Below are 8,432 nucleotides of genomic sequence, written 5' to 3'. Positions count from 1 at the left end.
TATATATATATATATTCTAATAAGCTAAATCAAGCTCAAAAAATCATCCACAATTAATCAATACAACAAAACACATTTACTAAATATCCTCTTATCAACTCAATTGAACTTCATGATGGTGGAATTAATGATATTGTGGTGGACGGACGAACTATTTTTTCATTAGTGCACTTCTCTTTCTGCTTGACTCATCCTCCTCTTTAAGGAGAAAAATAAGTCTCATATTGAGGAGAGAACAAAAATAAATTGGAAATGGAATCAAGAGTAAGAAAAATGAATGTTAGGGTTCAATGAGAATAGGAAAAAATGTTTTGAGCAAATGAATTTTTTTAAAATAAAATTAATCAACAAGGATATTTGGGTTTAAATAAATTTCTTCAAAAAAATATGAAATATTTAACTATTAACATACTAAGTAAAGGAATATTATTTAATCAATTGTTATATTATTATAAAGAAGAATGAATCACCAATATTTACGATATAATGAATAATAACATTGAAATATCCCCTAAAGTATTGATAAAATAAAATAAATAATGAAAAGGTCAAAGGAATCACATAGTGTAAGATATAAATTATAATCTGTCCCAGCTAATTTACATATTACAAAAAATCTCTTAAAAGGCTTGCGAATAATACATGACTACCATTCCAATACATTACAATTGATACAAGGTAAGTAACATTGCTAAGCTAAAAAGAAAAAAAACGTAATAATGAATTTTGTTTGTTTAATTAGCTTAATTAATGCCTAATTGTCTAAAACAATCCATATTTTACTAGGTGATTGACTTTGACGTTTCAAAATTCAATTTTCAAAATTATATCTTCTACATAGAAGAACAATTTGTGAACATCCATTGAAAAAGCAAGAAGTACGAAAAAAAACTCTGAATTTTTGCTGCTACATGATGAATATATCAATTTTGAGCAAAATGAAATATGAAAGTTACAAAAGTGACGGAGTCGTTGTTGGACAATCAATTTCATTTTGAATCTCAAAGCAGTAATTTCAGCTGAGTTGGATATCGATTGTCAAGGAAAAATAATGAGATTCGTTACATCATAGAAGGTAACTCGTCTACGATGAAAATTAAGAACGACATGAGTGTTAAACTATATTTAGAAGTGAAAAAAGTGATCAGTATTTGCAATGTATCCATTATGCATTGAAACAAGTGAAAAGATTGGCGGTAATGTACATAACTTTGATGGAACATTCAGAGAAATTACGTGCGTAGAAGGCACATCACCGGATACAGAATCTCTTGCCCTATTCCAGAACTTAAAGTTACAAATTAGATCTATAGGAGTATTTGGATTCTTTAGATCTATAAATGGTGATACAATAATTTTGTTTTATTGTTTCATACATTAGTAATTTGAAAGTCTTTAATTTTGATTTTTGTTTAGTTTGTTGAATATGATTTGTGGTTGACTGATAATGATATAGTAAGTTAATATTGTAGATACATCAAGACAATGTTGTTGAAACATTACAAAATTTTATCACAAAAATCAGGCAGTCGATACATTCCAAAAAATTTAATATATGATTCATTATTCATTTAATCGTTAATATTGTTGATACATTGAGTTAATACTTTTGATACGTTAATATAGTACCGTTTAAACATTAAATAATTTAGTCTCAACAATCATATAGTCGATACATTCCAAAAAAATTGTAATACATGGATATATAAATTTTTATTTACGCTGATACAAAAAATACACTAAATTATTATGTTGGTCTTTGAAAATTGTTGATACATTCATGTATATCGTTCTTTGTTTACTTTAAACATTAGTGTTTTATTTATTATAACATGTTACTACTATATGCATTAATATTATGAAAAAAATTTTACAACTATGTGTTGGTATGATTTTCGAATAAATGTAGATGAACTATCAAGGCTTCCTCCAAGAAAAATATGATGTTTTCAAAGCTAGACAATTCAATAGTGAGCATACGTGTTCAATGCAGGATAGAGTACTAACTAAAAATGAAGCAACAGCCGAATTTGCAAGTGGTTTGACTTCTTCCAAAATTGGTCAACCATAAATGAATCCATACTCTGAAAGATACAATTGCAAATATTTGAGAATTCTATGGGGATCAAATATCTTACCACCAGGCATGACGTGCTAAAGAACGTGCGCTAGAAATTATAAGATATAAACCATCTACTGGATATAGAGAGTTGTTGAGATAAATATACATGTTAAATACTATGTAACCAAATTCTTATATAAGGATGCAGAAGACTGAGGAAGATGAATTTATGTATAAGTTCGTAGCTTTAAGACCACTGATTAGGGGATTTGAAACTGCAAACTAATAGTTGTTGTCGATGGTGCACATCTGGGCGGAGCTTACAAAGAGACATTTGTATCATCAAATAAACTTGATAGGATAAGTATGTATTTTTTTGTAGTTGTGATGTGTTTGTAAATGTTATGTATCAAATTAGATAATGTGTGTAAATGTTATGTATCAAATGAGATAATGTGTATTGCTCTGTAATTTGGTCGCATATGAGATTCCAATTGTTCCAATGCCAGATAAGAAAGATTGGTCAGCTTATGAGGATGTGGTAGCTGAAACTGTGTATCCATCTAGATACATGCGATTAGCTGAACGACAAAGGAAAAAAATGCAGATGAAAAAATTAAGCCGATTTTTCTTGAATTTGATTTTTGAAATTTCTAGAAAAGCGGCGGACAAAAGGACCCTGTAAGTTGTTTCTTCTGGAAATTTTATTTTCTGCAAATCCAGAAAAAGCGATGGACTAAACAATGTTGTCCTTCGCTTTTTGGATTCTTTAAAAAATTAAAAACCAGAAAAGCGACAGAATAAACCACGCTGTCTGTCGCTTTCTGCAATTTTTTTACAGCAGAAACTGGCAGTTTCTGCTGCCCACTTGCAAATTCAATTCAATCCAATTTCCATATACTATTCATCCTAATCAAACACAGAATTATATAAATAATGTACACAACAACAAAAAAAGAAAATTAAAATAACATTTGAAAGTATCTAAATCAATATTGAAAGACATATAAAGTCTTTCAAAACATGGTTCAAAATTTGTTCAAATGTACAAAAAATGCATAAATGTCCAAGATGTAAACTATCTAGGGAGTGACTCCTACACAATAATCATCATCATCATCAAAACTATCGTCAGGAGCCAATGTAGTAGGTCTACGAGAGAGGTTTATAACTTGTTCTTTGATTGCTAAAGGGTCGTACTCATATTTTGTTGTTTAGCTACTCTCTTCTGCTTCGACTCTGCCTGTGCCGCTGTAATTTTAGCTATATGATCCAACATAGAAACAATCTGAACACTATCAAGGGTCTCAACTTGACTAGACGATCCAATTCCTTCTAATCCTGACTGGAGTCATCTTACATCATTCTGAGAGCCTAGACCATAGACTCTACCCTTGTGTGTCCCCCCAATCACTTTTTCTATCCAAATTTGGGTGGAAAGTTGAAGTGTCATTTGAACCGAACTATTTACATTCTCACCGACGTAATTCTGAAACTAATTTTGCATATTAAATATAAAAATTGACGTCAATATATTTACATATCATAAATATATTCAATATTAATATATATTATTCATATTAAATAACTTATAAAGTTTGTTCGTCTCTTTCCTCCACCAAGACATCCGGATCCGACTCATTTTCTTTCATCCTGATATGAGTCTTCTTGAAAACCTCCGGTGCAATGGGAGTGCGCCTCAAGTATTTTTCCTATGAATAAAAACTTAAATTTATAACGATATATATGAATCAACTAATTATTTATTTAAAAAATTGATTATAACTTACCATCTCTCTTGTAATTTTTCCAACGAAGTTTGCACCTTCGGCGTGCAACGAGCCACCTTTAAGACTACCTATAGCCTTTTGTACTTGGTCTGATATTGCCTTAAAATTATCTGTGTTTCGATGCAGAACAAGTTCATCATGAACATACAGAAACCTCCAATCCGGACGTTCACCATCATCCCGAACTTTCTTTAGCAAGGCAGACAGTCTGGCGGATGCTTTCCTCTCAAATGTGATCGAGATGGCTTGATTGTGTCTCACCTCCCAAGTACACATATTCTGAATAAAAAAATTAAATATCTTAAATTAGATAGTTAAAGAATATATGTATACTAATCAAACTTAACTAAATAATGTGTACCTTAAAATTATTAAACATCGTCTGGAGTATATAGCCTCTTAACACTTTCTGTAAAAGCCCCAACAACATTCTTTGTCAGATTCCACCTGCAAAATAGATAGTAAATATTCTAGTTCATTAGTAATATATAAAAGTATAAGAAACAAATAAAATAAACTAACAAATAGATAACAAAGAAAACTTACGATGATTCATCAAGCTCAATCATAACTCTACCAAGTCTGTCCTTTCTGCAGGGGCTAGAGGAGGCATCCCGTCATTTGGAGTAGCACTAGGTGTAGTTGTAGCTATAGCTGATGCTGATACATGCTCATAATGCTGAGTCAATCGAGGCGTACTGACCATAGCATCTGATTGGTCGCTACTAGAATCTCTAATCCTCATGAAAGATAATTGAGAAGATGCACTTGTGGGAGATGGAGTACATGTAGAATATGGAGTGTCTGCCGATAAGGGTCGTCCTCGATTAATATCTTGTACAGGTAGGTCCTCGAGGCGTAAAGAAGGCAAGGCCTGTGAAGAATAGGAAGCACTGACTGGTTTTTTGTAATTTGGATAATACAGTCGAGGATCTGTAGTACCAAATGGTAAAACACACACATGTGTATCATGGTTGATGCACTCTGGAGCAGAAGAAATATATCATGCAATATCCTCAGAATCTATGGGTCTCGTAGACTTCTTAATTTTATCTTGTTTATGTTGGCTAACTCCATGATGCTCGCGATGTCTATCATTTTCACCGCCTAAAGACATCTGTATGCAAATTATATGTGTAGTATATATAAAAATCATAAATTCAATAAAATTACCAAAATACAACAACTTACAAATATACTAGCTAACTTTCATATATTATACACTATTCCTCCTTGCTTGTTTCAATTCTATAATCCTCCCATTCTTCCTCCTCAGTTGTTTCATTTACATTATCGTCCCAATATTCGTCATCAAATGATTCATTTTCCTTATTTTCAGACATTTCTTCCTCAACATTCAGTATCTCGGCATCAGATACTTCTTCTAATATGTGTTAAGGATGTTCTAGTGTGATTTGCAATTCAACATCAACTTGTTGTTGAACATTTGCAACATCATTTTGATACGCCACATATAAGGCATTGTGAATTTCAATTCTTCCTATAGTCTTACTTTTTATGAAGATCCACCAATCAGCTTTGTCTTTACGCAATGGATATGAAGCATAATACACTTGTTTGACATTTTGTGAAATGATAAAAGGCTCATAACTTCATTATTTGATGAAGTGCTTAGCTTCAATTACGTTATGTTGATGGTCAACTTTTGTGTCTCTATATGATGGGTCAAAGCACTCATACCGAAAAATACAATCTTCTACGTAGGCCAACATGAATACCTCACTTCAATAATCTAATGAAGGACACCATAGTATTCAATAGTTCGACCAATACCATCAACATCACCTTATATGTAGACACCGCTATTATTTGTTTTCTTGTTCCTAGAAACTTGTTCAGTTTGAAACATAAACCCATTGACAGAATACTTATTCATTGCCAGTACTTGAGATTGGGGTCCAAGTGCTACTTCTTTCACTAATTGAAAATGTTGGACACTTGAGTATTCATAATAAACCTATGTGATTGTTATTTCAAGTAATATAATTTAGTATCAATTGAATATATTATTAAATACTTAGTGATTTCACACTTACATAGTTGTAGAGCCATTTCGAAAATTCTGTATAGATGGCTTCGTTACCTCATGTGTTTATGAACAAGCTGATCATTTTACATTCAAGTATTTAGTTAATTAATCAACACTTATTATTCTGTAATTAGATAACATATTTTTAATACTTACTTGAGATATGGTTGAATCTCTGGTCAATTAAGCAAAATATGTGTCACAACTGATTTCATTTCCATATAAGTGAATCTTCACTTTCCACGCTTTTTAGATCCTCGACCATTTTGATTAAAAATTGATATCGGTGGAAATGAAGGATCAACATTGCCTTCGTTATTGTGATTTGGCATGTTTCTCCTACATGACACATCATCACCAAAGTAATAAGAACCAAAAAATCAGTAGTTCTCTCCCAATATGACCTTGAACAAATGATCCTTCGATCTTTACCATTTTCTTAATTTTTTGCTTGGATCTGCCAATTTTTCTGCATTTATATGTGTATATATATGTTAATAAAAGAATTGGTGAAGATATATAATTTAGTAAATATTTCAAATGGATACCTCTCAAATGGATGCATCCATCTTGTTTGAACCGGACCGCCAAGACGGGCCTGAATAAAAAGGTGAATTGGAAGATGCTCCATCACATCAAAGAAACCACATGGAAATATCTTCTCCAACTTAGTTGTAATAATAACAATACTTTCCTCCATCCGTACTAAACTACTCTCCAACAACTTTTCAGAACACAAGTCTTTAAAAAAAGACTTACCTCTGTGATTGGTTTCCATTTCCTTTCTGGTAGATGATTAAAAGCGATAGGCTTGAATTTTCATACCTATCAATTCTCCTTCATTCATATTGTCCTGCTTTCCTAAATTCCAAGCATAGCCCTCCGACATCCTTAAATTTTTAACCCACTCACAATTTTCTCATTTCTCATCCAATGTGAATGAAAACCTGGATTTTGGCTTAACTATTCTACTATTAGGTAATTCATGTAGCCATAACTCTTTTCTCCTACAATATTCCTTTAAGTCCATTCTTGCTTTTGGATTGTCTTTTGTCTGACCCTTGACATCAATCAATGTGTTAAACAAATTATCAAAATAACTTTTTCAATGTGCATCACATCAAGATTATACCATAGCAGATTGTCCTTCCAATACGACAACTCCAAAAATATACTTTGTGTGGTCCAATTATGTTCAGCACCATATCCAGGAAGTCTAGAAGGTGAAGATTTTGTAACTTTAGGCAACCTTATTTTTCCTAAATGCATTTTTCATATTTCTAAACTCATGGTCCAGTGGCAAGAACTGGCAATGACAATCAAACCATGTATTTATTCTGTCAGTCTTTAAAGTGAATGCCTTACTATTTTCCATGTAATACAAACATGATAAATTTTTAGCCGTCATCCAGCCGACAACATCCCGTATACAAGAAAGTCATTAATTGTCCACATTAAAGAAGCACGCATAACAAAATTTTTCTTAGTTGATATATATCATAAGTCAAAATGCCTTCAAACCACAATTGTTTGAGCTCATCTATCAATTGTTGTAGATAGACATCAATCAAACTTTTTGAATTACGGGCACCTGGAATAACACAACTTAGAAATATGTTGGGACTGATCATGCACATTTTATGAGGAAGATTATACGGAGTAAGAAATATTGGTTAGCATGAATAAGGCGATGCTAGATTAGAGAATGGTGTAAAGCCATCTGAACACAACCCCAATCTAACATTTCTTGGTTCACTAGCAAAATCAGGATATACATTATCAAAATATTTCCATGCTTCACCATCAGAGGGATGAGATCAGACACCCAACGTCCCTCTATTGTCACGCCCGGAGCCTACACCTTTGACGTATCCGGCACTCGAAGACCATTGCTGGCCCCAAGCAAACCCTTGGCTTGACTTGCTTAACTCAACGAAAGACTTAACTCAACTCAATCAAGAAATAGAGCATGATTAAAATAAATACTGAATATAATAACCTGGGACTTACCTCAACTCAATCAAGAAATAGAGCATGATTAAAAGAAATACTAAGATAATGTTCTGGCCAAAATGGCACTTAAGTCTCAACACTTGAACATATGAAGTTATAGAACAGAAGAGACTCTAAAACTGAAATACTAACTATCTATCTGTCTATGAAGCCTCTAATAACTGAGATAGATGTTGGAATAGAACACACAACATCTTAATGAACTAAGATAAAAAAACAAATAAAGGGATGTCCTCCGGAATGCAAGGAGGCTCACCAAGTGATTGCGGAGTGTTCAACTGGATCAACAGTGCACTGCGTGGTGATCCTGGTTACCTACGTCTGCATCATAAAACGGTGTAGACAAACTAGCATCAGTACATTGAATGTACGAGTATGCGAGTTGGAATACTAAACAATGACTTAAGATTGAGGGGATTAAAATGAACTTACCTTGACTCTGCTTAACTCAAGAATATGCTTAAATCAAACCGTGTATTAAAAGCGATTTAAAACACATGCGATATAATATATATAT

The 8,432-nt window shown here is 32.5% G+C and overlaps 1 pseudogene; it reads right to left on the bottom strand.

Annotated features, from left to right (window-relative positions):
- Positions 1–2,590: 2,590 nt before the first annotated feature.
- LOC107009668 overlaps positions 2,591–8,432 on the bottom strand; it is a 32,394-nt pseudogene continuing 26,552 nt past the window's right edge.

The sequence above is a fragment of the Solanum pennellii genome, chromosome 2 (genome assembly GCF_001406875.1).
Source record: "Solanum pennellii chromosome 2, SPENNV200".
NCBI lineage: Eukaryota > Viridiplantae > Streptophyta > Magnoliopsida > Solanales > Solanaceae > Solanum > Solanum pennellii.
This window is presented reverse-complemented; position numbering and strand designations above follow the sequence as displayed.